The sequence below is a fragment of the Leuresthes tenuis genome, unplaced genomic scaffold (assembly GCF_036924035.1).
Source record: "Leuresthes tenuis unplaced genomic scaffold, fLeuTen1.0.hap1 SCAF_1, whole genome shotgun sequence".
In the NCBI taxonomy this organism is placed as follows: Eukaryota; Metazoa; Chordata; class Actinopteri; order Atheriniformes; family Atherinopsidae; genus Leuresthes; species Leuresthes tenuis.
In genome coordinates, this window is record NW_027325355.1 from 8,277,562 (window position 1) to 8,303,782 (window position 26,221).

Below are 26,221 nucleotides of genomic sequence, written 5' to 3' on the forward strand. Positions count from 1 at the left end.
GAGTCTCTGACCCTCGGGGGTTTTAATGTGTGTGTACGTTTTTAAGCCTGATGGATCACACTTAAGTGCATTTTGAGACCATGGATATAAATTGCTGTATATGAACATACGTTGATAAATAAGAACTTACAAAGGCATATCAGAAGTATTTTAAATTTAATTCAGAATAAAACAATACCAAAAACTAACTCAGTTGCTGAAGTTTATTAGGGAGGTCTGATTTCACCTAAAAATGAAGATAACTGCAATTAATCAAAAGGAATGAAAGCAGGAGGTGCCTTTGGAACACACATTTTGTACCCTAGTCTGGTTATGTATCCAGTTCCCTGTAAATGGATTAAATATTAGGCACACCACTCAGAAACTCTGGTCATGGCATTTTGCCTTACTCGATTCATTGTGGAGAAGTCTCTCACAGTTTACCCTGGAAACTGGGTTGACCAGCGCAACTGCTGCCAAGTGGCTCAGCAGGGGGTAGATTTGTCCCCATTCATCACACTCACTTGCCAGGAGAGTCACAACTTCAGATTGGTTCTTGTCCTAGAAAAAATATTTTAGAGAGATGTTGATTATTTATATTGCACAACTTTTGCCTTGATCTTGAATTGAATAATTAAGTTATTTAAAGTTGGAGATACATCAAAAAAGTGTTTATTTAAATCAGGAGGGGAGAACATACATTAAAAAGCCGGTGCACCCGGTGGAAAGCGACCGACGCCGCAGGCCGTGGAGAAGCCATTCCACAGCGTGGGTGGAGCCCGTAGAAATATACCGTTTTTTCACGACCATACGGCGCACCGTACTAAAAGGCGCAGTCTCAGTGGTGTGCCGTTACTGTGTTTTTAACACACATAAGGCGCACCTAATTATAGGGCGTGAGTTTTATATACAATCCACACAAGCATACAAGTTTTTGTATTTAAAAATAGATCGGGAGCAAAACTGAGTTTGTTTGTGCTTTATTTAAAACACGGTTGAACAAGCAAGTGTGCGTCATAACTCAAACCCATCGAAGTCTTCATCTTCTGTTTCTGCATTGAACAGCTGTGCTAAATCTCCATCAAACATGCCAGGTTCACTGTCTTCACTGTAAAAGCCGTGTGGCTCCTCGGAAATGATGCCGGCTTTTGCGAAAGCTCGAACAACAGTGCTAGCAGACACGTTAGCCCAAGCATCTACAATCCACTCACAAGCTGTGGCGTAACTTGCCCGGCGTTGCCTTCCACCCTTAGTGAAACTATGGTCTCCATCAGTCATCCATTGCTCCCACGCCGCTCGCAGTCTGACTTTGAACGGCCGATTCACACCAATGTCCAGCGGTTGGAGTTCCTTTGTCAGGCCTCCCGGAATGATAGCAAGCTCAGAGTTCGTTTGCTTAACTTGTGTTTTCACATCGGCTGTGAGATGGGCACGCATAGAGTCACAGATCAACAGCAATGGCGATGCGTGGAAAAAACCACCTGGTCTTCTTACATACACCTCCCGCAGCCACTCTTTCATCATTTCCTCATCCATCCAGCCCTTTTCATTTGCCTTACTGATAACTCCAGCTGGAAACTTCTCTTTAGGCAAAGTCTTTCTCTTAAAAATCACCATAGGCGGCAGTTTCTGTCCATTAGCATGGCAGCCTAGCACAACAGTAAAAGAAGACTTCTCGTACCCCGTTGTGCGTATCGCTACCGCGCTGGTCCCAGTCTTCTCCACAGTGTGACTCACCGTGATGTCGAAAGTAAATATCCATCATCCATATTAGTGATGTGGCTGGGCTGGATGTGTTTATCGGTGATATGTTTAAAGCAGTAGGAGCGGAAGCTGGCCAGCTTTTCATTATAATCCGCTGGAAGTTTCTGCGCTACTGTAGTCCTGGTCCGGATGGAAAAATGGCACCGTTTCATGAAACGAAAGCACCAAGACGGACCTCCTTGGAAATGTTCGATTTTCATTTCTTCTGCTAGCGTTGCCGCTTTAAGTCGAATGGTGACCGTCAAAACGCTTCTCCCACTCGTTCTTTGCTCGATGATCCACTGCTCGAGTCTTTCCTCCAACTTGGGCCACCTCTCCTTATTTCCACGGAAACTCAGCTGCGTCTTCTTCACCTGTCGGAGCTCGTTTTCCAGCTTCCTCCACTTGCGAACCATCGATCCGTTGATCTTAAATTCTCTCGCGGCTGCTCGATTCCCATGTTCCTCCGCGTAGTTGATGGCCTTCAGTTTAAACACACACCCCTGTACTTTTATATACCGGTACAATCAACGTTCTCTACTATGTCCGCCTTACAACAACACTCCTGCGCAGGAGTGAGACACTGTCTGACAGGGCGCACTGCACTATAAGGCGCGCTGCACATTTTGAAGAAAATCTAAAACTTTTATGTGCGCCTTATGGTCGTGAAAATACGGTACAGTCCCTGTGTTTTAATTCCCGACTCGGAAACTCTCGAAAACTGCTGAGTTGGTGACACACAAGCCACGGTAACCTCATGTCATAAGTTAGGAAATCAGTCAGTGGGTCTGGATCAAAAGGAGCTGACAGCACTGGGTAGAGGGATGAGATAAATGGGGAGAAATAGCAGGAAATCAGCACCATGGAGGGCAGAAAGTTCGACTTGGTTTGATGAGATCAACAACATAGCCCACTGCTCCATTATCCAACTTGATGGCTTACTCTCTGCATGGGACTATTGCCCAAAAAAGAAGTTGCACTTACCTCAGAGTCAGACCCCCGCTCCGCAGTCCCGCTCCAGTGTCGTTGGAATCTGGGTCGCGCCAAATGCGTCAAGAAAAAAGTGACGTCTATGAGCGGGACGGGTGCAGTAATGAGCGCGCATTCTTCCTCTCGCTTGGTTACGGGCGGTAAGAAAGTACAGCTGTGGAATGGTCTGATAGACTGACAGATCTTTTTTTATTGTTATTGTTTTTCTCTTTCTCTCTCTCTCTCTAAACTTGTCTTCAGTCCAATCTCCCGTCCTGAGCAAGCCTGAGCGACTGTGGAAAGGAACGACTCCCTTTTAACAGGAAGAAACCTCTGGCAGGACCAGACTCAGGAAGGGTGGCCACCCGCCTCGACCAGCTGGGGTTTGACTACTCAAAAGCCTGCACACCCAGGCCATTTTCTCTCAAACATGGTAGAAACACTACTTTCCAAAAGAATGATTAAAATGGACTTTTTGATGATTAACATCAACTAAAAAATGATAATGGATAAATCTATCTATTATTTGTCTGTTGGAATTCTCAACAGTAGGCACGGCAACAGTTTCCGTAGTGTAGCGGTTATCACGTTCGCCTCACACGCGGACGGTCTTTGCTTGCTCCAACTCTGTTTATTTCATTCTTGTGTGTAGATGTATGACTGCACGTTACTGATGGCAACATCAACATATTCATAATTATGGATAGGAGGGAGCCTCATCTGCTATTCTTGACATGCTGGAAAGAAAACAGCAAATGTTCTGCATCGTACAAAAGCGGATCCCGCCCTGCGTCCTATGAGCTGTCCCCAGGCACCACTCTGGAGCTCTGTGAGAATGCATTTCCAGCAGATAATCTCTGTCGTAAAGTCATTTTTTGGACGTTTTCAAGAGATTCTCCAATGCTGAGGTGTGAAACGGACTTTGGTGAACCACCAGCTGCTCAGCGAAAATGGCACCCTCCCTGTCAAGGAATCGAACCCCATTCCTCCGCGTGACAGGCGGATTCTAACCTTTGACCAGCGAAGATACAGAATGTGTTGCTTAACTGTCGTGCCCATATTAAGAATACAAGCTGTAAGAGCACCGCTGAAAAATTTAACCTTTATGTTGTCAAGCATTTGCATGACTAAGAGCGTAGTTTACCTGTGGAAGGGGTTCCATGGTGTAAAGGTCAGCACTCTGGACTTTGAATCCAGTGATCCGAGTTCAAATCTCGGTGGAACCTTCAGGTGTGCGCTGTCATGTTTGTGTTCTGGAAAGAAGATGAGTGGATGAGGTTAGTCAGTTATCCAGTCACACCAGAGTGTGTGATTGACCAATTGCAAAGAGAGGGCTTAAATTGGTTAATGTTGAAAAAGTGGAACATTCAGCTGAGAGGTTCTGTGCTATTTGCCTTCTCACCTCTGGGTGTCACTAATTGAATCTATTTGGTTTCTTCTTGCATATTCATTTGCAATGCATATATTTTTCCATGCTCTCCATTTGGAATTTGGACACAGAAGCCAAAGGAGAAGGAAACAGGAAAAACAATCACATGGTAACAATCAGCAACAAGGAGAACTACTCAAAAGCCTGCACAATTAACCCGGTGCCCACCCATGGGCCAACCAATCATCCAATCAAGGAGCAGCAATTTCTGCCGGCCGGGATCTGAGCGCCAACTCCATGCGGTGCGCACAAGTTGGTACTGATTTAGGAAAAAGAGGATTGTACAATTTTACTCCTTGGTATGGATACTCTTTCAAAAACGTCCAAAAAATAAAATATGTGGTTGATAAAACTGTGTGACTCAGTCCTTCAACACAAAAGGCAGGCAAAGGAAAATCAGCTGTCCTCTCTATCTAATCATAGGAGCAAGGCAGTAACTACCATAGAGGACACCGAGGTCGTGTCCTCTGTATTTTTAATTTTTATTTTGTTGCTGAAATGGTGGTGATTTTATATTTGAAGAGCCAAGAGTAGCGCTGTTTAATAAAACAGTGGCTCAGTTTGGGCAGACGTGCTGCGCGTCATCGACAACATGCACTGTCGCTATGGTAACTACCACACAAGTCGGACTTTGATGTTGTTACCGTTAGTGAGTCAGTCAGTCACACCAGTCACTGAAAGAGGAGCACATCAAGCTAAACATGTAGGTGGAGAGCAGTTTAAGTGGTAGATGACTGTGAGAAAAAATGCATTTTAATGTGGAGATATTTTTATTGCAGCCCAGCGTCCTAATCGGATAGCAAGGAAACATGAATCAAAGTTTAATTTGTATATATTATCCCTCTGTCCCGGGACAGTTCATTCCTTTTTATTCCTAATCCATGACTTGATGAAATTCATTCTCCAGTTTTACATTGTAACTCATTTGCAAATCATTTAGGATGAGGCTGATGTTCTCTGATAACAAACTAAACAAATAAACCTAAAAGTCATTATGATGTTGTTTTTGTTCCTTTAAGACTCTGAAAATGGCCAGATTTAAATAATGGAATTAAATAAATTTCCAGGGGAGCCCCTGAACCCGAGTAGAAGTTCTGACTCATGACCTCAGTATTTTTTGGGCCTCTGCACCTAAAACCTCACTCAGGTAAAAGAATCAAAGTGTCATCAGCAACATTTACTAACACTTCCACCAGTAAAAGTATTTATTCTGCAGAGCAGCTCTCAGCGTTTGCTGTTAGATATAAAGTTGCCTGTTTGACAGTTTAAAGTGGCGGCACGTGCACTTTTTCTACCATCCAAGTACTAACCAGGCCCGACCCTGCTTAGCTTCCTAGATCTGACAAGATCGGGCGTGTTCAGGGTGGTATGGCCGTAAGCGTGAGAATCAGTCACAAATCAGCTTTTTATAGATGCTGAAACAACATCTATCACTGTGTTCTGACTTCTAAAATATAATGTAACTGTTTAAAAATGAGCAATTTGTGATGATTTCATCTAACTAAGCAGCCTCAGTCTCTCTGTGTGACGCTGAACACAAAACTACACACAGGGAACAGAAGAGGACGACAGACACTAAGTTATCTGAGAGTCTCACTTTCAGCTGCAGAGAACCAGCACGAGAGAGAAGAACGTGTGCAGGATCAGCATCAGCCTCTCAAGCCAATTAGGTGAAAAACTAAAAGAAACATATGGTTCAAGCAGCTATATAATAGATATTTGTTACGGTGACTTTTGCTTACGGCCACACCACCCTGAACACGCACGATCTCGAAAGCTAAGCAGGGGGCCTGGTTAGTATTTGGATGGGAGACTACTTGGGAATACCAGGTGCTGTAAGCTTTTTCTCTTCTCTCTACCACCTGCATATCTTTTGTTGCAACGTCTGATCACCCTGTGACACATGAGGACGTTGGTCATCTTCAGCTGCTGCTGCTTTGTTGGCAGACACGAAGTGATCTGAGAGTCTCAGTTTCAGCTGGAGAGAATAATCACATCAGGGAAGAAGATGTGCCCACTACGCATCAGCCTTTCTCGGCAATTATCTGGTTACATAGAGTAACCGTATGATACCAGTATCTATATAATGCACATTGTTCACCAATATTGTTGCTTACGGCCACACCACCTTGAATATGCCCGACCTCGTCTGATCTTGGAAGCCAAGCAGGGTTGGGCCTGGTTAGTACTTGGATGGAAGACCGCTTGGGAATACCAGGTGCTGTAAGCTTTTTCTCTTCTCTCTACCACCTGCATGTCTTTTGTTGCAACGTCTGATCACCCTGTGACACATGAGGACATTGGTCATCTTCAGCTGCTGCTGCTTTGTTGGCAGACACGAAGTGATCTGAGAGTCTCAGTTTCCGCTGGAGAGAATAATCACGACAGGGAAGAAAATGTGCCCATTACATATCAGCCTTTCTCGGCAATTATCTGGTTACATAGAGGAACCGTATGATTCCAGTACCTATATAATGCACATTTGTCACAGATACTGTCGCTTACGGCCACACCACCCTGAACATGCCCGACCTCGTCTGATCTCGGAAGCCAAGCAGGGTTGGGCCTGGTTAGTACTTGGATGGGAGACCACTTTGGAATACCAGGTGCTGTAAGCTTTTTCTCTTCTCTCTACCACCTGCATGTCTTTTGTTGCAACGTCTGATCACCCTGTGACACATGAGGACGTTGGTCATCTTCAGCTGCTGCTGCTTTGTTGGCAGACACGAAGTGATCTGAGAGTCTCAGTTTCAACTGCAGGTAATAATCACATCAGGGATGAAGATGTGCCCACTACGCATCAGCCTTTCTCGGCAATTATCTGGTTACATAGAGGAACTGTATGATTCCAGTACCTATATAATGCACATTTGTCAGACATAGTCTTTACGGCCACACCACCCTGAACATGCCCGAACTTGTCTGATCTCGGAAGCCAAGCAGGATTGGGCCTGGTTACTACTTGGATGGGAGACTGCTTGGGAATACCAGGTGCTGTAAGCTTTTTCTCTTCTCTCTACCACCTGCATGTCGTTTGTTGCAATGTCTGATCACCCTGTGACACATGAGGAAGTTGGTCATCTTCAGCTGCTGCTGCTTTGTTGGCAGACACGAAGTGATCTGAGAGTCTCAGTTTCCGCTGGAGAGAATAATCACGACAGGGAAGAAGATGTGCCCACTACGCATCAGCCTTTCTCGGCAATTATCTGGTTACATAGAGGAACTGTATGATTCCAGTACCTATATAATGCACATTTGTCACAGATATTGTTGCTTACGGCCACACCACCCTGAACATGCCCGACCTCGTCTGATCTCGGAAGCCAAGCAGGGTTGGGGATTTTTAGAACTTGGATGGGAGACTGCTTGGGAATACCAGGTGCTGTAAGCTTTTTCTCTTCTCTCTACCACCTGCATGTCTTTTGTTGCAACGTTTGATCACCTTGTGACACATGAGGAAATTGGTCATCTTCAGCTGCTGCTGCTTTGTTGGCAGACACAAAGTGATCTGAGAGTCTCAGTTTCAACTGCAGGTAATAATCACATCAGGGATGAAGATGTGCCCAATACGCATCAGCCTTTCTCGGCAATTATCTGGTTACATAGAGTAACCGTATGATTCCAGTACCTATATAATGCACATTTGTCACAAGCATTGTTGCTTCCGGCCACACCACCCTGAACATACCCGACCTCATCTGATCTCGGAAGCCAAGCAGGGTTGGGCCTGGTTAGTACTTGGATGGGAGACTGCTTGGGAATACCAGGTGCTGTAAGCTTTTTCTCTTCTCTCTACTACCTGCATGTCTTTTGTTGCAACGTCTGATCACCTTGTGACACATGAGGAAATTTGTCATCTTCAGCTGCTGCTGCTTTGTTGGCAGACACGAAGTGATCTGAGAGTCTCAGTTTCCGCTGGAGAGAATAATCACGACAGGGAAGAAGATGTGCCCACTACGCATCAGCCTTTCTCGGCAATTATCTGGTTACATAGAGGAACTGTATGATTCCAGTACCTATATAATGCACATTTGTCACAGATATTGTTGCTTACGGCCACACCACCCTGAACATGCCCGACCTCGTCTGATCTCGGAAGCCAAGCAGGGTTGGGGATTTTTAGAACTTGGATGGGAGACTGCTTGGGAATACCAGGTGCTGTAAGCTTTTTCTCTTCTCTCTACCACCTGCATGTCTTTTGTTGCAACGTTTGATCACCTTGTGACACATGAGGAAATTGGTCATCTTCAGCTGCTGCTGCTTTGTTGGCAGACACAAAGTGATCTGAGAGTCTCAGTTTCAACTGCAGGTAATAATCACATCAGGGATGAAGATGTGCCCAATACGCATCAGCCTTTCTCGGCAATTATCTGGTTACATAGAGTAACCGTATGATTCCAGTACCTATATAATGCACATTTGTCACAAGCATTGTTGCTTCCGGCCACACCACCCTGAACATACCCGACCTCATCTGATCTCGGAAGCCAAGCAGGGTTGGGCCTGGTTAGTACTTGGATGGGAGACTGCTTGGGAATACCAGGTGCTGTAAGCTGTTTCTCTTCTCTCGACCACCTGCATGTCTTTTGTTGCAACGTCTGATCACCCTGTGACACATGAGGAAGTTGGTCATTTTCAGCTGCTGCTGCTTTGTTGGCAGAAACGAAGTGATCTGAGAGTCTCAGTTTCAACTGCAGATAATAATCACGACAGGGAAGAAGATGTGCCCACTACAAGTTAGCCTTTCTCGGCAATTATCTGGTTACATAGAGGAACTGTATGATTCCAGTACCTATATAATGCACATTGTTCACAGATATTGTTGCTTACGGCCACACCACCCTGAATATGCCTGACCTCGTCTGATCTTGGAAGCCAAGCAGGGTTGGGCCTGGTTAGTACTTGGATGGGAGACCGCTTGGGAATACCAGGTGCTGTAAGCTTTTTCTCTTCTCTCTACCACCTGCATGTTTTTTGTTGCAACGTCTGATCACCCTGTGACACGTGAGGAAGTTGGTCATCTTCAGCTGCTGCTGGATTGTTGGCAGACACAAAGTGATCTGAGAGTCTCAGTTTCAACTACAGATAATAATCACATCAGGGATGAAGATGTGCCCACTACAAGTTAGCCTTTCTCGGCAATTATCTGGTTACATCGAGGAACTGTATGATTCCAGTACCTATATAATGCACATTTGTGACAGACATTGTCGCTTACGGCCAAACCACCCTGAACATACCCGGTTAGTACTTGGTTAGTACTTGGATGGGAGACTGCTTGGGAATACCAGGTGCTGTAAGCTTTTTCTCTTCTCTCTACCACCTGCATGTCTTTTGTTGCAACGTCTGATCACCCTGTGACACATGAGGAAGTTGGTCATCTTCAGCTGCTGCTGCTTTGTTGGCAGACACGAAGTGATCTGAGATTCTAAGTTTCAACTGCAGATAATAATCACATCAAGGATGAAGATATGCCCACTACATATCAGCCGTTCTTTGCAATTATCTGGTTACATAGAGGAACTGTATGATTCCAGTACCTATATAATGCACATTTGTCACAGACATTGTCGTTTACGGCCAAACCACCCTGAACATACCCGACCTCGTCTGATCTCGGAAGCCAAGCAGGGTTGGGCCTGGTTAGTACTTGGATGGGAGACTACTTGGGAATACCAGGTGCTGTAAGCTTTTTCTCTTCTCTCTACCACCTGCATGTCTTTTGTTGCAACGTCTGATCACCCTGTGACACATGAGGAAGTTGGTCATCTTCAGCTGCTGCTGCTTTGTTGGCAGACACGAAGTGATCTGAGAGTCTCACTTTCAACTGCAGGTAATAATCACGTCAGGGAAGAAGATGTGCCCACTACAAGTTAGCCTTTCTCGGCAATTATCAGGTTACATAGAGGAACCGTATGATTCCAGTACCTATATAATGCACATTGTTCACAGATATTATTGCTTACGGCCACACCACCCTGAATATGCCCGACCTTGTCTGATCTCAGAAGCCAAGCAGGGTTGGGCCTGGTTAGTACTTGGATGGGAGACTACTTGGGAATACCAGGTGCTGTAAGCTTTTTCTCTTCTCTCTAGCACCTGCATGTCTTTTGTTGCAACGTCTGATCACCCTGTGACACATGAGGAAGTTGGTCATCTTCAGCTGCTGCTGCTTTGTTGGCAGACACGAAGTGATCTGAGAGTCTCAGTTTCAACTACAGGTAGTAATCACATCAAGGATGAAGATATGCCCACTACATATCAGCCGTTCTTGGCAATTATCTGGTTACATAGAGGAACTGTATGATTCCAGTACCTATATAATGCACATTTGTCACAGACATTGTCGCTTACGGCCAAACCACCCTGAACATACCCGGTTAGTACTTGGTTAGTACTTGGATGGGAGACTGCTTGGGAATACCAGGTGCTGTAAGCTTTTTCTCTTCTCTCTACCACCTGCATGTCTTTTGTTGCAACGTCTGATCACCCTGTGACACATGAGGAAGTTGGTCATCTTCAGCTGCTGCTGCTTTGTTGGCAGACACGAAGGGATCTGAGAGTCTCAGTTTCCGCTGGAGAGAATAATCACGACAGGGAAGAAGATGTGCCCAATACGCATCAGCCTTTCTCGGCAATTATCTGGTTACATAGAGGAACTGTATGATTCCAGTACCTATATAATGCACATTTGTTACAGACATTGTTGCTTACGGCCACACCACCCTGAATATACCCCACCTCGTCTGATCTTGGAAGCCAAGCAGGGTTGGGCCTGGTTAGTACTTGGATGGGAGACTACTTGGGATGTGCCCACTACAAGTTAGCCTTTCTCGGCAATTATCAGGTTACATAGAGGAGCCGTATGATTCCAGTACCTATATAATGCACATTGTTCACAGATATTGTTGCTTACGGCCACACCACCATGAATATGCCCGACCTCGTCTGATCTCGGAAGCCAAGCAGGGTTGGGCCTGGTTAGTACTTGGATGGGAGACCGCTTGGGAATACCAGGTGCTGTAAGCTATTTCTCTTCTCTCTACCACCTGCATGTCTTTTGTTGCAACGTCTGATCACCCTGTGACATATGAGGAAGTTGGTCATCTTCAGCTGCTGCTGCTTTGTTGGCAGACACGAAGTGATCTGAGAGTCTCAGTTTCCACTGGAGAGAATAATCACGACAGGGAAGAAGATGTGCCCAATACGCATCAGTCTTTCTCTGCAATTATCTGGTTACATCGAGGAACTGTATGATTCCAGTACCTATATAATGCACATTTGTCACAGACATTGTTGCTTACAGCCACACCACCCTGAAAATACCCGACCTCGTCTGATCTCGGAAGCCAAGCAGGGTTGGGCCTGGTTAGTACTTGAATGGGAGACTGCTTGGGAATACCAGGTGCTGTAAGCTTTTTCTCTTCTCACTACCCCCTGCATGTTTTTTGTTGCAACGTCTGATCACCCTGTGACACATGAGTAAGTTGGTCATCTTCAGCTGCTGCTGCTATGTTGGCAGACACGAAGTGATCTGAGAGTCTCAGTTTCAACTACAGATAATAATCACATCAGGGATGAAGATGTGCCCACTACAAGTTAGCCTTTCTCGGCAATTATCTGGTTACATCGAGGAACTGTATGATTCCAGTACCTATATAATGCACATTTGTGACAGACATTGTTGCTTACAGCCACACCACCCTGAATATGCCCACCCTCGTCTGATCTCGGAAGCCAAGCAAGGTTGGGCCTGGTTATTACTTGGATGGGAGACAGCTTGGGAATACCAGGTGCTGTAAGCTTTTTCTCTTCTCTCTACCACCTGCATTTCTTTTGTTGCAACGTCTGATCACCCTGTGACACATGAGGAAGTTGGTCATCTTCAGCTGCTGCTGCTTTGTTGGCAGACACGAAGTGATCTGAGATTCTAAGTTTCAACTGCAGATAATAATCACGTCAGGGAAGAAGATGTGCCCACTACAAGTTAGCCTTTCTCGGCAATTATCTGATTACATAGAGGAACTGTATGATTCCAGTACCGATATAATGCACATTTTTCACAGACATTGTTGCTTACGGCCACACCACCCTGAACATGCCCGACCTCATCTGATCTCGGAAGCCAAGCAGGGTTGGGCCTGGTTAGTACTTGGATGGGAGACTACTTGGGAATACCAGGTGCTGTAAGCTTTTTCTCTTCTCTCTACCACCTGCATGTCTTTTGTTGCAACGTCTGATCACCCTGTGACACATGAGGAAGTTGGTCATCTTCAGCTGCTGCTGCTTTGTTGGCAGACACTAAGTGATCTGAGATTCTCTTTTTCAACTACAGATAATAATCACATCAGGGATGAAGATGTGCCCACTACAAGTTAGCCTTTCTCTGCAATTATATGGTTACATAGAGGAACTGTATGATTCCAGTACCTATATAATGCACATTGTTCACAGATATTGTTGCTTACGGCCACACCACCCTGAACATGCCCAACCTCGTCTGATCTCAGAAGCCAAGCAGGGTTGGGCCTGGTTAGTACTTGGATGGGAGACTACTTGGGAATACCAGCTGTTGTAAGCTTTTTCTCTTCTCTCTACCACCTGCATGTCTTTTGTTGCAACGTCTGATCACCCTGTGACACATGAGGAAGTTGGTCATCTTCAGCTGCTGCTGCTTTGTTGGCAGACACGAAGTGATCTGAGATTCTCAGTTTCAACTGCAGGTAATAATCACATCAGGGATGAAGATGTGCCCACTACATATCAGCCTTTCTTGGCAATTATCTGGTTACATAGAGTAACCGTATGATTCCAGTACCTATATAATGCACATTTGTGATAGACATTGTCGCTTACGGCCAAACCACCCTAAACATGCCCGACCTCGTCTGATCTCGGAAGCCAAGCAGGGTTGGGCCTGGTTAGTACTTGGGTGGGAGACTACTTGGGAATACCAGGTGCTGTAAGCTTTTTCTCTTCTCTCTAGCACCTGCATGTCTTTTGTTGCAACGTCTGATCACCCTGTGACACATGAGGAAGTTGGTCATCTTCAGCTGCTGCTGCTTTGTTGGCAGACACGAAGTGATCTGAGATTCTCAGTTTCAACTGCAGGTAATAATCACATCAGGGATGAAGATGTGCCCACTACATATCAGCCTTTCTCGGCAATTATCTGGTTACATAGTGTAACCGTATGATTCCAGTACCTATATAATGCACATTTGTGACAGACATTGTTGCTTACGGCCACACCACCCTGAATATACCCGACCTCGTCTGATCTCGGAAGCCAAGCAGGGTTGGGCCTGGTTAGTACTTGGATGGGAGACTGCTTGGGAATTCCACGTGCTGTAAGCTTTTTCTCTTCTCTCTACCACCTGCATGTCTTTTGTTGCAACGTCTGATCACCCTGTGACACATGAGGAAGTTGGTCATCTTCAGCTGCTGCTGCTTTGTTGGCAGACACGAAGTGATCTGAGAGTCTCAGTTTCAACTACAGGTAGTAATCACATCAAGGATGAAGATATGCCCACTACATATCAGCCGTTCTTGGCAATTATCTGGTTACATAGAGGAACTGTATGATTCCAGTACCTATATAATGCACATTTGTCACAGACATTGTCGCTTACGGCCAAACCACCCTGAACATACCCGGTTAGTACTTGGTTAGTACTTGGGTGGGAGACTACTTGGGAATACCAGGTGCTGTAAGCTTTTTCTCTTCTCTCTACCACCTGCATGTCTTTTGTTGCAACGTCTGATCACCCTGTGACAAATGTGGAAGTTGGTCATCTTCAGCTGCTGCTGCTTTGTTGGCAGACACGAAGTGATCTGAGAGTCTCAGTTTCAACTGCAGGTAATAATCACATCAGGGATGAAGATGTGCCCACTACATATCAGCCTTTCTCTGCAATTATCTGGTTACATAGTGTAACCGTATGATTCCAGTACCTATATAATGCACATTGTTCACAGATATTGTTGCTTACGGCCACACCACCCTGAATATACCCAATCTCGGAAGCCAAGCAGGGTTGGGCCTGGTTAGTACTTGGATGGGAGACTGCTTGGGAATTCCACGTGCTGTAAGCTTTTTCTCTTCTCTCTACCACCTGCATGTCTTTTGTTGCAACATCTGATCACCCTGTGACACATGAGGAAGTTGGTCATCTTCAGCTGCTGCTGCTTTGTTGGCAGACACGAAATGATCTGAGAGTCTCAGTTTCAACTGCAGGTAATAATCACATCAGGGAAGAAGATGTGCCCACTACATATCAGCCTTTCTCGGATATTATCTGGTTACAAAGAGTAACCGTATGATTCCAGTACCTATATAATGCACATTGTTCACACATATTGTTACTTACGGCCACACCACCGTGAAAATACCCGACCTCGTCTGATCTCGGAAGCCAAGCAGGGTTGGGCCTGGTTAGTACTTGGATGGGAGACCGCTTCGGAATACCAGGTGCTGTAAGCTTTTTCTCTTCTCTCTACCACCTGCATGTCTTTTGCTGCAACGTCTGATCACCCTGTGACACATGAGGAAGTTGGTCATCTTCAGCTGCTGCTGCTTTGTTGGCAGACACGAAGTGATCTGAGAGTCTCAGTTTCCGCTGGAGAGAATAATCACGACAGGGAAGAAGATGTGCCCAATACGCATCAGCCTTTCTCGGCAATTATCTGGTTACATAGAAGAACTGTATGATTCCATTACCTATATAATGCACATTTGTGACAAACATTGTTGCTTACGGCCACACCACCCTGAATATGCCCGACCTCGTCTGATCTCGGAGGCCAAGCAGGGTTGGGCCTGGTTAGTACTTGGATGGGAGACCTCTTGGGAATACCAGGTGCTGTAAGCTTTTTCTCTTCTCTCTACCACCTGCATGTCTTTTGTTGCAACGTCTGATCACCCTGTGACATATGAGGAAGTTGGTCATCTTCAGCTGCTGCTGCTTTGTTGGCAGACACGAAGTGATCTGAGAGTCTCAGTTTCCGCTGGAGAGAATAATCACGACAGGGAAGAAGATGTGCCCAATAAGCATCAGCCTTTCTCGGCAATTATCTGGTTACATCAAGAAACTGTAATATTCCAGTACCTATATAATGCACATTTGTGACAGAGATTGTTGCTTACAGCCACACCACCCTGAATATGCCCGACCTCGTCTGATCTCGGAAGCCAAAAAGCGTTGGGCCTGGTTAGTACTTGGATGGGAGACCGCTTGGGAATACCAGGTGCTGTAAGCTTTTTCTCTTCTCTCTACCACCTACATGTGTTTTGTTGCAACGTCTGATCACCCTGTGACACATGAGGAAGTTGGTCATCTTCAGCTGCTGCTGCTTTGTTGGCAGACACGAAGTGATCTGAGAGTCTCAGTTTCAACTGCAGGTAATAATCACATCAGGGATGAAGATGTGCCCACTACATATCAGCCTTTCTAGGCAATTATCTGGTTACAAAGAGTAACCGTATGATTCCTGTACTTATATAATGCACATTGGTGACACCCATTGTTGCTTACGGCCACACCACCCTGAATATGCCAGACCTCGTCTGATCTTGGAAGCCAAGCAGGGTAGGGCCTGGTTAGTACTTGGATGGGAGACCGCTTGGGAATACCATGTCCTGTAAGCTTTTTCTCTTCTCTCTACCACTTAAATGTCTTTTGTTGCAACGTCTGATGACCCTGTGACACATGAGGAAGTTGGTCATCTTCAGCTGCTGCTGCTTTGTTGGCAGACACGAAGTGATCTGAGAGTCTCAGTTTCAACTGCTGGTAATAATCACATCAGGGATGAACATGTGCCCACTACAAGTTAGCCTTTCTCTGCAATTATCTGGTTACATAGAGTAACCGTATGATACCAGTACCTATATAATGCACATTTGTCACAGACATTGTTGCTTACGGCCACACCACCCTGAACATGCCCGACCTCGTCTGATCTCGGAAGCCAATTAGGTTTGGGCCTGGTTAGTACTTGGATGGGAGACTGCTTGGGAATACCAGGTGCTGTAAGCTTTTTCTCTTCTCTCTACCACCTGCATGTCTTTTGTTGAAACGTCTGATCACCATGTGACACATGAGGAAGTTGGTCATCTTCAGCTGCTGCTGCTTTGTTGGCAGACACAAAGTGATCTGAGATTCTCAGTTTCAACTGCAGATAATAATCACATCAGGGATGAAGATGTGCCCACTACATTTCAGCCTTTCTCGGCAATTATCTGGTTACATAGAGGAACTGTATGATTCCAGTACCTATATAATGCACATTTGTCAGACATAGTCTTTACGGCCACACCACCCTGAACATGCCCGACCTTGTCTGATCTCGGAAGCCAAGCAGGATTGGGCCTGGTTACTACTTGGATGGGAGACTGCTTGGGAATACCAGGTGCTGTAAGCTTTTTCTCTTCTCTCTACCACCTGCATGTCGTTTGTTGCAATGTCTGATCACCCTGTGACACATGAGGAAGTTGGTCATCTTCAGCTGCTGCTGCTTTGTTGGCAGACACGAAGTGATCTGAGAGTCTCAGTTTCCGCTGGAGAGAATAATCACATCAGGGAAGAAGATGTGCCCACTACAAGTTAGCCTTTCTCTGCAATTATCTGATTACATAGAGGAACTGTATGATTCCAGTACCTATATAATGCACATTTGTCACAGATATTGTTGCTTACGGCCACACCACCCTGAACATGCCCGACCTCGTCTGATCTCGGAAGCCAAGCAGGGTTGGGGATTTTTAGAACTTGGATGGGAGACTGCTTGGGAATACCAGGTGCTGTAAGCTTTTTCTCTTCTCTCTACCACCTGCATGTCTTTTGTTGCAACGTTTGATCACCTTGTGACACATGAGGAAATTGGTCATCTTCAGCTGCTGCTGCTTTGTTGGCAGACACAAAGTGATCTGAGAGTCTCAGTTTCAACTGCAGGTAATAATCACATCAGGGATGAAGATGTGCCCAATACGCATCAGCCTTTCTCGGCAATTATCTGGTTACATAGAGTAACCGTATGATTCCAGTACCTATATAATGCACATTTGTCACAAGCATTGTTGCTTCCGGCCACACCACCCTGAACATACCCGACCTCATCTGATCTCGGAAGCCAAGCAGGGTTGGGCCTGGTTAGTACTTGGATGGGAGACTGCTTGGGAATACCAGGTGCTGTAAGCTTTTTCTCTTCTCTCTACTACCTGCATGTCTTTTGTTGCAACGTCTGATCACCTTGTGACACATGAGGAAATTTGTCATCTTCAGCTGCTGCTGCTTTGTTGGCAGACACGAAGTGATCTGAGAGTCTCAGTTTCCGCTGGAGAGAATAATCACGACAGGGAAGAAGATGTGCCCACTACGCATCAGCCTTTCTCGGCAATTATCTGGTTACATAGAGGAACTGTATGATTCCAGTACCTATATAATGCACATTTGTCACAGATATTGTTGCTTACGGCCACACCACCCTGAACATGCCCGACCTCGTCTGATCTCGGAAGCCAAGCAGGGTTGGGGATTTTTAGAACTTGGATGGGAGACTGCTTGGGAATACCAGGTGCTGTAAGCTTTTTCTCTTCTCTCTACCACCTGCATGTCTTTTGTTGCAACGTTTGATCACCTTGTGACACATGAGGAAATTGGTCATCTTCAGCTGCTGCTGCTTTGTTGGCAGACACAAAGTGATCTGAGAGTCTCAGTTTCAACTGCAGGTAATAATCACATCAGGGATGAAGATGTGCCCAATACGCATCAGCCTTTCTCGGCAATTATCTGGTTACATAGAGTAACCGTATGATTCCAGTACCTATATAATGCACATTTGTCACAAGCATTGTTGCTTCCGGCCACACCACCCTGAACCTGCCCGACCTCGTCTGATCTCGGAAGCCAAGCAGGGTTGGGCCTGGTTAGTACTTGGATGGGAGACTGCTTGGGAATACCAGGTGCTGTAAGCTGTTTCTCTTCTCTCGACCACCTGCATGTCTTTTGTTGCAACGTCTGATCACCCTGTGACACATGAGGAAGTTGGTCATTTTCAGCTGCTGCTGCTTTGTTGGCAGAAACGAAGTGATCTGAGAGTCTCAGTTTCAACTGCAGATAATAATCACGACAGGGAAGAAGATGTGCCCACTACAAGTTAGCCTTTCTCGGCAATTATCTGGTTACATAGAGGAACTGTATGATTCCAGTACCTATATAATGCACATTGTTCACAGATATTGTTGCTTACGGCCACACCACCCTGAATATGCCTGACCTCGTCTGATCTTGGAAGCCAAGCAGGGTTGGGCCTGGTTAGTACTTGGATGGGAGACCGCTTGGGAATACCAGGTGCTGTAAGCTTTTTCTCTTCTCTCTACCACCTGCATGTTTTTTGTTGCAACGTCTGATCACCCTGTGACACGTGAGGAAGTTGGTCATCTTCAGCTGCTGCTGGATTGTTGGCAGACACAAAGTGATCTGAGAGTCTCAGTTTCAACTACAGATAATAATCACATCAGGGATGAAGATGTGCCCACTACAAGTTAGCCTTTCTCGGCAATTATCTGGTTACATCGAGGAACTGTATGATTCCAGTACCTATATAATGCACATTTGTGACAGACATTGTCGCTTACGGCCAAACCACCCTGAACATACCCGGTTAGTACTTGGTTAGTACTTGGATGGGAGACTGCTTGGGAATACCAGGTGCTGTAAGCTTTTTCTCTTCTCTCTACCACCTGCATGTCTTTTGTTGCAACGTCTGATCACCCTGTGACACATGAGGAAGTTGGTCATCTTCAGCTGCTGCTGCTTTGTTGGCAGACACGAAGTGATCTGAGATTCTAAGTTTCAACTGCAGATAATAATCACATCAAGGATGAAGATATGCCCACTACATATCAGCCGTTCTTTGCAATTATCTGGTTACATAGAGGAACTGTATGATTCCAGTACCTATATAATGCACATTTGTCACAGACATTGTCGTTTACGGCCAAACCACCCTGAACATACCCGACCTCGTCTGATCTCGGAAGCCAAGCAGGGTTGGGCCTGGTTAGTACTTGGATGGGAGACTACTTGGGAATACCAGGTGCTGTAAGCTTTTTCTCTTCTCTCTACCACCTGCATGTCTTTTGTTGCAACGTCTGATCACCCTGTGACACATGAGGAAGTTGGTCATCTTCAGCTGCTGCTGCTTTGTTGGCAGACACGAAGTGATCTGAGAGTCTCACTTTCAACTGCAGGTAATAATCACGTCAGGGAAGAAGATGTGCCCACTACAAGTTAGCCTTTCTCGGCAATTATCAGGTTACATAGAGGAACCGTATGATTCCAGTACCTATATAATGCACATTGTTCACAGATATTATTGCTTACGGCCACACCACCCTGAATATGCCCGACCTTGTCTGATCTCAGAAGCCAAGCAGGGTTGGGCCTGGTTAGTACTTGGATGGGAGACTGCTTGGGAATTCCACGTGCTGTAAGCTTTTTCTCTTCTCTCTACCACATGCATGTCTTTTGTTGCAACATCTGATCACCCTGTGACACATGAGGAAGTTGGTCATCTTCAGCTGCTGCTGCTTTGTTGGCAGACACGAAATGATCTGAGAGTCTCAGTTTCAACTGCAGGTAATAATCACATCAGGGAAGAAGATGTGCCCACTACATATCAGCCTTTCTCGGATATTATCTGGTTACAAAGAGTAACCGTATGATTCCAGTACCTATATAATGCACATTGTTCACACATATTGTTACTTACGGCCACACCACCGTGAAAATACCCGACCTCGTCTGATCTCGGAAGCCAAGCAGGGTTGGGCCTGGTTAGTACTTGGATGGGAGACCGCTTCGGAATACCAGGTGCTGTAAGCTTTTTCTCTTCTCTCTACCACCTGCATGTCTTTTGCTGCAACGTCTGATCACCCTGTGACACATGAGGAAGTTGGTCATCTTCAGCTGCTGCTGCTTTGTTGGCAGACACGAAGTGATCTGAGAGTCTCAGTTTCCGCTGGAGAGAATAATCACGACAGGGAAGAAGATGTGCCCAATACGCATCAGCCTTTCTCGGCAATTATCTGGTTACATAGAAGAACTGTATGATTCCATTACCTATATAATGCACATTTGTGACAAACATTGTTGCTTACGGCCACACCACCCTGAATATGCCCGACCTCGTCTGATCTCGGAGGCCAAGCAGGGTTGGGCCTGGTTAGTACTTGGATGGGAGACCTCTTGGGAATACCAGGTGCTGTAAGCTTTTTCTCTTCTCTCTACCACCTGCATGTCTTTTGTTGCAACGTCTGATCACCCTGTGACATATGAGGAAGTTGGTCATCTTCAGCTGCTGCTGCTTTGTTGGCAGACACGAAGTGATCTGAGAGTCTCAGTTTCCGCTGGAGAGAATAATCACGACAGGGAAGAAGATGTGCCCAATAAGCATCAGCCTTTCTCGGCAATTATCTGGTTACATCAAGAAACTGTAATATTCCAGTACCTATATAATGCACATTTGTGACAGAGATTGTTGCTTACAGCCACACCACCCTGAATATGCCCGACCTCGTCTGATCTCGGAAGCCAAAAAGCGTTGGGCCTGGTTAGTACTTGGATGGGAGACCGCTTGGGAATACCAGGTGCTGTAAGCTTTTTCTCTTCTCTCTACCACCTACATGTGTTTTGTTGCAACGTCTGATCACCCTGTGACACATGAGGAAGTTGGTCATCTTCAGCTGCTGCTGCTTTGTTGGCAGACACGAAGTGATCTGAGAGTCTCAGTTTCAACTGCAGGTAATAATCACATCAGGGATGAAGATGTGCCCACTACATATCAGCCTTTCTAGGCAATTATCTGGTTACAAAGAGTAACCGTATGATTCCTGTACTTATATAATGCACATTGGTGACACCCATTGTTGCTTACGGCCACACCACCCTGAATATGCCAGACCTCGTCTGATCTTGGAAGCCAAGCAGGGTAGGGCCTGGTTAGTACTTGGATGGGAGACCGCTTGGGAATACCATGTCCTGTAAGCTTTTTCTCTTCTCTCTACCACTTAAATGTCTTTTGTTGCAACGTCTGATGACCCTGTGACACATGAGGAAGTTGGTCATCTTCAGCTGCTGCTGCTTTGTTGGCAGACACGAAGTGATCTGAGAGTCTCAGTTTCAACTGCTGGTAATAATCACATCAGGGATGAACATGTGCCCACTACAAGTTAGCCTTTCTCTGCAATTATCTGGTTACATAGAGTAACCGTATGATACCAGTACCTATATAATGCACATTTGTCACAGACATTGTTGCTTACGGCCACACCACCCTGAACATGCCCGACCTCGTCTGATCTCGGAAGCCAATTAGGTTTGGGCCTGGTTAGTACTTGGATGGGAGACTGCTTGGGAATACCAGGTGCTGTAAGCTTTTTCTCTTCTCTCTACCACCTGCATGTCTTTTGTTGAAACGTCTGATCACCATGTGACACATGAGGAAGTTGGTCATCTTCAGCTGCTGCTGCTTTGTTGGCAGACACAAAGTGATCTGAGATTCTCAGTTTCAACTGCAGATAATAATCACATCAGGGATGAAGATGTGCCCACTACATTTCAGCCTTTCTCGGCAATTATCTGGTTACATAGAGGAACTGTATGATTCCAGTACCTATATAATGCACATTTGTCAGACATAGTCTTTACGGCCACACCACCCTGAACATGCCCGAACTTGTCTGATCTCGGAAGCCAAGCAGGATTGGGCCTGGTTACTACTTGGATGGGAGACTGCTTGGGAATACCAGGTGCTGTAAGCTTTTTCTCTTCTCTCTACCACCTGCATGTCGTTTGTTGCAATGTCTGATCACCCTGTGACACATGAGGAAGTTGGTCATCTTCAGCTGCTGCTGCTTTGTTGGCAGACACGAAGTGATCTGAGAGTCTCAGTTTCCGCTGGAGAGAATAATCACATCAGGGAAGAAGATGTGCCCACTACAAGTTAGCCTTTCTCTGCAATTATCTGATTACATAGAGGAACTGTATGATTCCAGTACCTATATAATGCACATTTGTCACAGATATTGTTGCTTACGGCCACACCACCCTGAACATGCCCGACCTCGTCTGATCTCGGAAGCCAAGCAGGGTTGGGGATTTTTAGAACTTGGATGGGAGACTGCTTGGGAATACCAGGTGCTGTAAGCTTTTTCTCTTCTCTCTACCACCTGCATGTCTTTTGTTGCAACGTTTGATCACCTTGTGACACATGAGGAAATTGGTCATCTTCAGCTGCTGCTGCTTTGTTGGCAGACACAAAGTGATCTGAGAGTCTCAGTTTCAACTGCAGGTAATAATCACATCAGGGATGAAGATGTGCCCAATACGCATCAGCCTTTCTCGGCAATTATCTGGTTACATAGAGTAACCGTATGATTCCAGTACCTATATAATGCACATTTGTCACAAGCATTGTTGCTTCCGGCCACACCACCCTGAACATACCCGACCTCATCTGATCTCGGAAGCCAAGCAGGGTTGGGCCTGGTTAGTACTTGGATGGGAGACTGCTTGGGAATACCAGGTGCTGTAAGCTTTTTCTCTTCTCTCTACTACCTGCATGTCTTTTGTTGCAACGTCTGATCACCTTGTGACACATGAGGAAATTTGTCATCTTCAGCTGCTGCTGCTTTGTTGGCAGACACGAAGTGATCTGAGAGTCTCAGTTTCCGCTGGAGAGAATAATCACGACAGGGAAGAAGATGTGCCCACTACGCATCAGCCTTTCTCGGCAATTATCTGGTTACATAGAGGAACTGTATGATTCCAGTACCTATATAATGCACATTTGTCACAGATATTGTTGCTTACGGCCACACCACCCTGAACATGCCCGACCTCGTCTGATCTCGGAAGCCAAGCAGGGTTGGGGATTTTTAGAACTTGGATGGGAGACTGCTTGGGAATACCAGGTGCTGTAAGCTTTTTCTCTTCTCTCTACCACCTGCATGTCTTTTGTTGCAACGTTTGATCACCTTGTGACACATGAGGAAATTGGTCATCTTCAGCTGCTGCTGCTTTGTTGGCAGACACAAAGTGATCTGAGAGTCTCAGTTTCAACTGCAGGTAATAATCACATCAGGGATGAAGATGTGCCCAATACGCATCAGCCTTTCTCGGCAATTATCTGGTTACATAGAGTAACCGTATGATTCCAGTACCTATATAATGCACATTTGTCACAAGCATTGTTGCTTCCGGCCACACCACCCTGAACATGCCCGACCTCGTCTGATCTCGGAAGCCAAGCAGGGTTGGGCCTGGTTAGTACTTGGATGGGAGACTGCTTGGGAATACCAGGTGCTGTAAGCTGTTTCTCTTCTCTCGACCACCTGCATGTCTTTTGTTGCAACGTCTGATCACCCTGTGACACATGAGGAAGTTGGTCATTTTCAGCTGCTGCTGCTTTGTTGGCAGAAACGAAGTGATCTGAGAGTCTCAGTTTCAACTGCAGATAATAATCACGACAGGGAAGAAGATGTGCCCACTACAAGTTAGCCTTTCTCGGCAATTATCTGGTTACATAGAGGAACTGTATGATTCCAGTACCTATATAATGCACATTGTTCACAGATATTGTTGCTTACGGCCACACCACCCTGAATATGCCTGACCTCGTCTGATCTTGGAAGCCAAGCAGGGTTGGGCCTGGTTAGTACTTGGATGGGAGACCGCTTGGGAATACCAGGTGCTGTAAGCTTTTTCTCTTCTCTCTACCACCTGCATGTTTTTTGTTGCAACGTCTGATCACCCTGTGACACGTGAGGAAGTTGGTCATCTTCAGCTGCTGCTGGATTGTTGGCAGACACAAAGTGATCTGAGAGTCTCAGTTTCAACTACAGATAATAATCACATCAGGGATGAAGATGTGCCCACTACAAGTTAGCCTTTCTCGGCAATTATCTGGTTACATCGAGGAACTGTATGATTCCAGTACCTATATAATGCACATTTGTGACAGACATTGTCGCTTACGGCCAAACCACCCTGAACATACCCGGTTAGTACTTGGTTAGTACTTGGATGGGAGACTGCTTGGGAATACCAGGTGCTGTAAGCTTTTTCTCTTCTCTCTACCACCTGCATGTCTTTTGTTGCAACGTCTGATCACCCTGTGACACATGAGGAAGTTGGTCATCTTCAGCTGCTGCTGCTTTGTTGGCAGACACGAAGTGATCTGAGATTCTAAGTTTCAACTGCAGATAATAATCACATCAAGGATGAAGATATGCCCACTACATATCAGCCGTTCTTTGCAATTATCTGGTTACATAGAGGAACTGTATGATTCCAGTACCTATATAATGCACATTTGTCACAGACATTGTCGTTTACGGCCAAACCACCCTGAACATACCCGACCTCGTCTGATCTCGGAAGCCAAGCAGGGTTGGGCCTGGTTAGTACTTGGATGGGAGACTACTTGGGAATACCAGGTGCTGTAAGCTTTTTCTCTTCTCTCTACCACCTGCATGTCTTTTGTTGCAACGTCTGATCACCCTGTGACACATGAGGAAGTTGGTCATCTTCAGCTGCTGCTGCTTTGTTGGCAGACACGAAGTGATCTGAGAGTCTCACTTTCAACTGCAGGTAATAATCACGTCAGGGAAGAAGATGTGCCCACTACAAGTTAGCCTTTCTCGGCAATTATCAGGTTACATAGAGGAACCGTATGATTCCAGTACCTATATAATGCACATTGTTCACAGATATTATTGCTTACGGCCACACCACCCTGAATATGCCCGACCTTGTCTGATCTCAGAAGCCAAGCAGGGTTGGGCCTGGTTAGTACTTGGATGGGAGACTACTTGGGAATACCAGGTGCTGTAAGCTTTTTCTCTTCTCTCTAGCACCTGCATGTCTTTTGTTGCAACGTCTGATCACCCTGTGACACATGAGGAAGTTGGTCATCTTCAGCTGCTGCTGCTTTGTTGGCAGACACGAAGTGATCTGAGAGTCTCAGTTTCAACTACAGGTAGTAATCACATCAAGGATGAAGATATGCCCACTACATATCAGCCGTTCTTGGCAATTATCTGGTTACATAGAGGAACTGTATGATTCCAGTACCTATATAATGCACATTTGTCACAGACATTGTCGCTTACGGCCAAACCACCCTGAACATACCCGGTTAGTACTTGGTTAGTACTTGGATGGGAGACTGCTTGGGAATACCAGGTGCTGTAAGCTTTTTCTCTTCTCTCTACCACCTGCATGTCTTTTGTTGCAACGTCTGATCACCCTGTGACACATGAGGAAGTTGGTCATCTTCAGCTGCTGCTGCTTTGTTGGCAGACACGAAGGGATCTGAGAGTCTCAGTTTCCGCTGGAGAGAATAATCACGACAGGGAAGAAGATGTGCCCAATACGCATCAGCCTTTCTCGGCAATTATCTGGTTACATAGAGGAATTGTATGATTCCAGTACCTATATAATGCACATTTGTTACAGACATTGTTGCTTACGGCCACACCACCCTGAATATACCCCACCTCGTCTGATCTTGGAAGCCAAGCAGGGTTGGGCCTGGTTAGTACTTGGATGGGAGACTACTTGGGATGTGCCCACTACAAGTTAGCCTTTCTCGGCAATTATCAGGTTACATAGAGGAGCCGTATGATTCCAGTACCTATATAATGCACATTGTTCACAGATATTGTTGCTTACGGCCACACCACCATGAATATGCCTGACCTCGTCTGATCTCGGAAGCCAAGCAGGGTTGGGCCTGGTTAGTACTTGGATGGGAGACCGCTTGGGAATACCAGGTGCTGTAAGCTATTTCTCTTCTCTCTACCACCTGCATGTCTTTTGTTGCAACGTCTGATCACCCTGTGACATATGAGGAAGTTGGTCATCTTCAGCTGCTGCTGCTTTGTTGGCAGACACGAAGTGATCTGAGAGTCTCAGTTTCCACTGGAGAGAATAATCACGACAGGGAAGAAGATGTGCCCAATACGCATCAGTCTTTCTCTGCAATTATCTGGTTACATCGAGGAACTGTATGATTCCAGTACCTATATAATGCACATTT

The 26,221-nt window shown here is 45.8% G+C and overlaps 24 non-coding genes and 22 pseudogenes across 24 annotated transcripts; all 46 read left to right on the forward strand.

The window, feature by feature from the left end:
- Window positions 1-3,845: 3,845 nt before the first annotated feature.
- Window positions 3,846-3,917, forward strand: trnaq-uug (transfer RNA glutamine (anticodon UUG)). The gene has a single exon. It is a non-coding gene; the product is annotated as a tRNA-Gln (tRNA).
- A 2,314-nt stretch (window positions 3,918-6,231) lies between these two features.
- On the forward strand, window positions 6,232-6,350 carry LOC140298433 (5S ribosomal RNA). The gene has a single exon (XR_011914081.1). It is a non-coding gene; the product is annotated as a 5S ribosomal RNA (ribosomal RNA).
- Window positions 6,351-6,619: 269 nt separating this feature from the next.
- On the forward strand, window positions 6,620-6,738 carry LOC140305814 (5S ribosomal RNA). The gene has a single exon (XR_011915379.1). It is a non-coding gene; the product is annotated as a 5S ribosomal RNA (ribosomal RNA).
- A 266-nt stretch (window positions 6,739-7,004) lies between these two features.
- On the forward strand, window positions 7,005-7,123 carry LOC140291205 (5S ribosomal RNA; annotated as a pseudogene).
- Window positions 7,124-7,392: 269 nt separating this feature from the next.
- On the forward strand, window positions 7,393-7,511 carry LOC140296822 (5S ribosomal RNA; annotated as a pseudogene).
- A 269-nt stretch (window positions 7,512-7,780) lies between these two features.
- Window positions 7,781-7,899, forward strand: LOC140295404 (5S ribosomal RNA). The gene has a single exon (XR_011912866.1). It is a non-coding gene; the product is annotated as a 5S ribosomal RNA (ribosomal RNA).
- Window positions 7,900-8,168: 269 nt separating this feature from the next.
- Window positions 8,169-8,287, forward strand: LOC140296823 (5S ribosomal RNA; annotated as a pseudogene).
- A 269-nt stretch (window positions 8,288-8,556) lies between these two features.
- LOC140295417 (5S ribosomal RNA) lies at window positions 8,557-8,675 on the forward strand. The gene has a single exon (XR_011912868.1). It is a non-coding gene; the product is annotated as a 5S ribosomal RNA (ribosomal RNA).
- A 269-nt stretch (window positions 8,676-8,944) lies between these two features.
- LOC140297377 (5S ribosomal RNA) lies at window positions 8,945-9,063 on the forward strand. The gene has a single exon (XR_011913117.1). It is a non-coding gene; the product is annotated as a 5S ribosomal RNA (ribosomal RNA).
- Window positions 9,064-9,692: 629 nt separating this feature from the next.
- LOC140306467 (5S ribosomal RNA) lies at window positions 9,693-9,811 on the forward strand. The gene has a single exon (XR_011915770.1). It is a non-coding gene; the product is annotated as a 5S ribosomal RNA (ribosomal RNA).
- Window positions 9,812-10,080: 269 nt separating this feature from the next.
- LOC140300731 (5S ribosomal RNA) lies at window positions 10,081-10,199 on the forward strand (annotated as a pseudogene).
- Window positions 10,200-11,030: 831 nt separating this feature from the next.
- On the forward strand, window positions 11,031-11,149 carry LOC140279117 (5S ribosomal RNA). The gene has a single exon (XR_011909317.1). It is a non-coding gene; the product is annotated as a 5S ribosomal RNA (ribosomal RNA).
- A 269-nt stretch (window positions 11,150-11,418) lies between these two features.
- On the forward strand, window positions 11,419-11,537 carry LOC140299796 (5S ribosomal RNA). Its single transcript, XR_011914769.1, has one exon. It is a non-coding gene; the product is annotated as a 5S ribosomal RNA (ribosomal RNA).
- A 269-nt stretch (window positions 11,538-11,806) lies between these two features.
- On the forward strand, window positions 11,807-11,925 carry LOC140295845 (5S ribosomal RNA; annotated as a pseudogene).
- Window positions 11,926-12,194: 269 nt separating this feature from the next.
- Window positions 12,195-12,313, forward strand: LOC140300593 (5S ribosomal RNA). The gene has a single exon (XR_011914847.1). It is a non-coding gene; the product is annotated as a 5S ribosomal RNA (ribosomal RNA).
- Window positions 12,314-12,582: 269 nt separating this feature from the next.
- On the forward strand, window positions 12,583-12,701 carry LOC140292049 (5S ribosomal RNA; annotated as a pseudogene).
- A 269-nt stretch (window positions 12,702-12,970) lies between these two features.
- On the forward strand, window positions 12,971-13,089 carry LOC140298185 (5S ribosomal RNA). Its single transcript, XR_011913855.1, has one exon. It is a non-coding gene; the product is annotated as a 5S ribosomal RNA (ribosomal RNA).
- A 269-nt stretch (window positions 13,090-13,358) lies between these two features.
- LOC140298080 (5S ribosomal RNA) lies at window positions 13,359-13,477 on the forward strand. The gene has a single exon (XR_011913760.1). It is a non-coding gene; the product is annotated as a 5S ribosomal RNA (ribosomal RNA).
- Window positions 13,478-14,106: 629 nt separating this feature from the next.
- LOC140294661 (5S ribosomal RNA) lies at window positions 14,107-14,215 on the forward strand (annotated as a pseudogene).
- Window positions 14,216-14,484: 269 nt separating this feature from the next.
- On the forward strand, window positions 14,485-14,603 carry LOC140298211 (5S ribosomal RNA). The gene has a single exon (XR_011913879.1). It is a non-coding gene; the product is annotated as a 5S ribosomal RNA (ribosomal RNA).
- A 269-nt stretch (window positions 14,604-14,872) lies between these two features.
- Window positions 14,873-14,991, forward strand: LOC140307205 (5S ribosomal RNA). The gene has a single exon (XR_011915804.1). It is a non-coding gene; the product is annotated as a 5S ribosomal RNA (ribosomal RNA).
- A 269-nt stretch (window positions 14,992-15,260) lies between these two features.
- On the forward strand, window positions 15,261-15,379 carry LOC140300311 (5S ribosomal RNA; annotated as a pseudogene).
- A 269-nt stretch (window positions 15,380-15,648) lies between these two features.
- LOC140288412 (5S ribosomal RNA) lies at window positions 15,649-15,767 on the forward strand (annotated as a pseudogene).
- Window positions 15,768-16,036: 269 nt separating this feature from the next.
- Window positions 16,037-16,155, forward strand: LOC140312149 (5S ribosomal RNA; annotated as a pseudogene).
- A 266-nt stretch (window positions 16,156-16,421) lies between these two features.
- LOC140291776 (5S ribosomal RNA) lies at window positions 16,422-16,540 on the forward strand (annotated as a pseudogene).
- Window positions 16,541-16,809: 269 nt separating this feature from the next.
- Window positions 16,810-16,928, forward strand: LOC140296824 (5S ribosomal RNA; annotated as a pseudogene).
- Window positions 16,929-17,197: 269 nt separating this feature from the next.
- On the forward strand, window positions 17,198-17,316 carry LOC140295429 (5S ribosomal RNA). Its single transcript, XR_011912869.1, has one exon. It is a non-coding gene; the product is annotated as a 5S ribosomal RNA (ribosomal RNA).
- Window positions 17,317-17,585: 269 nt separating this feature from the next.
- LOC140296825 (5S ribosomal RNA) lies at window positions 17,586-17,704 on the forward strand (annotated as a pseudogene).
- A 269-nt stretch (window positions 17,705-17,973) lies between these two features.
- Window positions 17,974-18,092, forward strand: LOC140299958 (5S ribosomal RNA; annotated as a pseudogene).
- A 269-nt stretch (window positions 18,093-18,361) lies between these two features.
- Window positions 18,362-18,480, forward strand: LOC140297378 (5S ribosomal RNA). The gene has a single exon (XR_011913118.1). It is a non-coding gene; the product is annotated as a 5S ribosomal RNA (ribosomal RNA).
- Window positions 18,481-19,109: 629 nt separating this feature from the next.
- Window positions 19,110-19,228, forward strand: LOC140306555 (5S ribosomal RNA). The gene has a single exon (XR_011915771.1). It is a non-coding gene; the product is annotated as a 5S ribosomal RNA (ribosomal RNA).
- A 269-nt stretch (window positions 19,229-19,497) lies between these two features.
- Window positions 19,498-19,616, forward strand: LOC140283807 (5S ribosomal RNA; annotated as a pseudogene).
- Window positions 19,617-19,885: 269 nt separating this feature from the next.
- Window positions 19,886-20,004, forward strand: LOC140298212 (5S ribosomal RNA). Its single transcript, XR_011913880.1, has one exon. It is a non-coding gene; the product is annotated as a 5S ribosomal RNA (ribosomal RNA).
- Window positions 20,005-20,273: 269 nt separating this feature from the next.
- Window positions 20,274-20,392, forward strand: LOC140307267 (5S ribosomal RNA). The gene has a single exon (XR_011915809.1). It is a non-coding gene; the product is annotated as a 5S ribosomal RNA (ribosomal RNA).
- A 269-nt stretch (window positions 20,393-20,661) lies between these two features.
- Window positions 20,662-20,780, forward strand: LOC140300312 (5S ribosomal RNA; annotated as a pseudogene).
- Window positions 20,781-21,049: 269 nt separating this feature from the next.
- Window positions 21,050-21,168, forward strand: LOC140288413 (5S ribosomal RNA; annotated as a pseudogene).
- Window positions 21,169-21,437: 269 nt separating this feature from the next.
- On the forward strand, window positions 21,438-21,556 carry LOC140312156 (5S ribosomal RNA; annotated as a pseudogene).
- A 266-nt stretch (window positions 21,557-21,822) lies between these two features.
- Window positions 21,823-21,941, forward strand: LOC140291206 (5S ribosomal RNA; annotated as a pseudogene).
- Window positions 21,942-22,210: 269 nt separating this feature from the next.
- On the forward strand, window positions 22,211-22,329 carry LOC140296826 (5S ribosomal RNA; annotated as a pseudogene).
- A 269-nt stretch (window positions 22,330-22,598) lies between these two features.
- On the forward strand, window positions 22,599-22,717 carry LOC140295441 (5S ribosomal RNA). The gene has a single exon (XR_011912870.1). It is a non-coding gene; the product is annotated as a 5S ribosomal RNA (ribosomal RNA).
- A 269-nt stretch (window positions 22,718-22,986) lies between these two features.
- Window positions 22,987-23,105, forward strand: LOC140296827 (5S ribosomal RNA; annotated as a pseudogene).
- A 269-nt stretch (window positions 23,106-23,374) lies between these two features.
- On the forward strand, window positions 23,375-23,493 carry LOC140298675 (5S ribosomal RNA). The gene has a single exon (XR_011914299.1). It is a non-coding gene; the product is annotated as a 5S ribosomal RNA (ribosomal RNA).
- A 269-nt stretch (window positions 23,494-23,762) lies between these two features.
- Window positions 23,763-23,881, forward strand: LOC140297380 (5S ribosomal RNA). Its single transcript, XR_011913120.1, has one exon. It is a non-coding gene; the product is annotated as a 5S ribosomal RNA (ribosomal RNA).
- A 629-nt stretch (window positions 23,882-24,510) lies between these two features.
- Window positions 24,511-24,629, forward strand: LOC140306632 (5S ribosomal RNA). The gene has a single exon (XR_011915775.1). It is a non-coding gene; the product is annotated as a 5S ribosomal RNA (ribosomal RNA).
- A 269-nt stretch (window positions 24,630-24,898) lies between these two features.
- LOC140300732 (5S ribosomal RNA) lies at window positions 24,899-25,017 on the forward strand (annotated as a pseudogene).
- Window positions 25,018-25,848: 831 nt separating this feature from the next.
- LOC140297473 (5S ribosomal RNA) lies at window positions 25,849-25,967 on the forward strand. Its single transcript, XR_011913205.1, has one exon. It is a non-coding gene; the product is annotated as a 5S ribosomal RNA (ribosomal RNA).
- Window positions 25,968-26,221: the final 254 nt, after the last annotated feature.